Source organism: Myotis lucifugus, unplaced genomic scaffold (assembly GCF_000147115.1).
Source record: "Myotis lucifugus unplaced genomic scaffold, Myoluc2.0 scaffold_403, whole genome shotgun sequence".
In the NCBI taxonomy this organism is placed as follows: domain Eukaryota; kingdom Metazoa; phylum Chordata; class Mammalia; order Chiroptera; family Vespertilionidae; genus Myotis; species Myotis lucifugus.
Genome location: NW_005871451.1, coordinates 816,340 through 818,119, shown reverse-complemented (window position 1 = coordinate 818,119; position 1,780 = coordinate 816,340). Strand labels below are relative to the sequence as shown.

The window sequence follows — 1,780 nt, the reverse complement described above, 5'->3', positions numbered from 1 at the left end:
CCGGGGAGCGGACACGGCCCCCGCCCCAGGCCCCCCCGCACTTACGTGGACCCGACCGGCGGCGGAGCAGCAGCGCCTCGCCCGCGGGACCGGGCGGCGCGGGCGGAGGTGGCGGCGGCTCGGGGACTGCGCGGCGCTCGCCTCGGTGCTGCCGCTGCCGCTGCCCCGCCGGCCGTCTGCGCCTTTTGTTGTTGTGCGGCGCCGGGAACAGCTGATCCGCCGCCCCGCTCGGCGCGCCGGCCCCTCCGCCAATCGGGGCCGCGGGGGCCGCGGGGCTGCCCTGCGAGAGGCTGTCGCCAACGCACGTGACCTGGCTCCGGGCCGGCGACGCTCCGGGTGAGAAACAAGCCCGGGCAACAAAGCCCGGCTCGGGGCGTGGTGGGCCCGGCGGGCAGCGAGGGGCGGCGAGGGGGGCTGGGGTGCAGCCAGGGGACCCCCGCCGCGGGCAGGACGAACGTGGAGGCGGCAGAGCGCCCGGGCCCCGCCGCGCCTTGGGCCCGGGGTTGTGGATTCAAGTCCTTTGTTGTTGTTGCTGCGAGAGGAAAATGAAGGGCATGGAGAGTGTTGGAGCCTGAAGACCCCAGAAGGCCCATCCAGGCCCCTGGAGCCCGAGACCGGAGCTGCGGCCCCAGCTGGTGTGGCTCAGTGGGTAGGGCGCGGCCCGCCGACTGCAGGGTCCCGGGTTCGATTCCCGGTCAGGGCACATGCCCCGGGTGGTGGGCTCAGGCCCCAGGAGGCAGCCGTTCAATGATGCTCTCTCAGCATTGATGTTCCTCTCTCTCTTTCCCTCTCCCTTCCTCTCTGAAATCTATAAAAATATGTTTTTTAAAAACAAACCCGGAGATGTGGCAGGTCCGGCAGGCCCCCTCCTTGGGAGGAAAGTCTGGCTCCAGAGACAGAGGGTGCGGGCCACCCTTTGAAGGTAGGGACCGGGCCCCACCTGGCTGAGGTCATTGGTACCGGCTGCTGACAACTTGCCCGCAGGCTCCGCAGTCAGCCTGGGGGAGGGCGAGGCAGAGGAGGCCTCAGACCAGGCCCTGGAGGCGGAGACAGGAACCCCCGGAAACCCTGGAGGAAGGAGGGTTAGGAGACCTGATCTCCCCCCCAACCAGGCTCTGCGTCTAAGCTCTCCAGTGACCAGGGAGGTGACACCTCTATTCCACCATTAGACCTGCGAACTGTGGGCACTCACGGGTGGCCTGCCTGCTCCCCTGATGATTCAGAGTGAGAAGAAAAGGAGACAGTGGGCTTGGAAATGCTTTCCAAACCAAAGCTCCGGACGTGCACGTGTCTAGCAAAGGCAAGGGAGCCATGTGCACGCACACCTGTTCTCCTGTGGATCCTGTGTGGACTGAGGTGCAATTCTCTGACCCAGGGTGGGACTCGTAGCAGCAACTTCAACAGGTATAGCGTACGCTGCAGTCTATGAAAGACAGACGCACACAGGAATCTCATGTTCAGTGCACTTCCAGCAATACTGGTTTTAAAGGATGCAAAGCAACGTGCAGGGGATTATCTGACACCCAGAAATAATAACCAAAATGTGGTGGCCATTTGGCTTTTTCTCGGGAGGTAGACCAAGCCTGTGGCTTGTGGACTGGACAGTCTCACGGCATTGAGCATGCTTTGGGTTTTAGGCAAATCAGGCTCATCCTACTATTTTCTCTCTCTGTTTGGAGTCCTAGAATCTCTTGTTCCATAGGAATCTATGAAAAGACCCTCTTTCCATTCAGAACTGAGGCATGATCATTATAACGGTCTAATTTTTTAAAAAATATAT

At 62.0% G+C, this 1,780-nt stretch overlaps 1 protein-coding gene across 5 annotated transcripts in view; it reads right to left on the bottom strand.

The window, feature by feature from the left end:
• TP53INP1 (tumor protein p53 inducible nuclear protein 1) overlaps window positions 1-153 on the bottom strand; it is a 22,645-nt gene extending 22,492 nt beyond the window's left edge. For 2 of the 5 annotated variants that reach the window (XM_023743620.1, XM_006102184.3), the window contains exon 1: window positions 46-150. The gene's annotated coding sequence lies outside the window, so the exon portion shown is untranslated. Of the gene's footprint in view, window positions 1-45 lie in introns of all 5 variants that reach the window. The other 3 variants (XR_002826138.1, XM_023743621.1, XM_014467565.2) reach the window with 3 other exon arrangements.
• Between the last annotated feature and the right edge of the window lie 1,627 nt (window positions 154-1,780).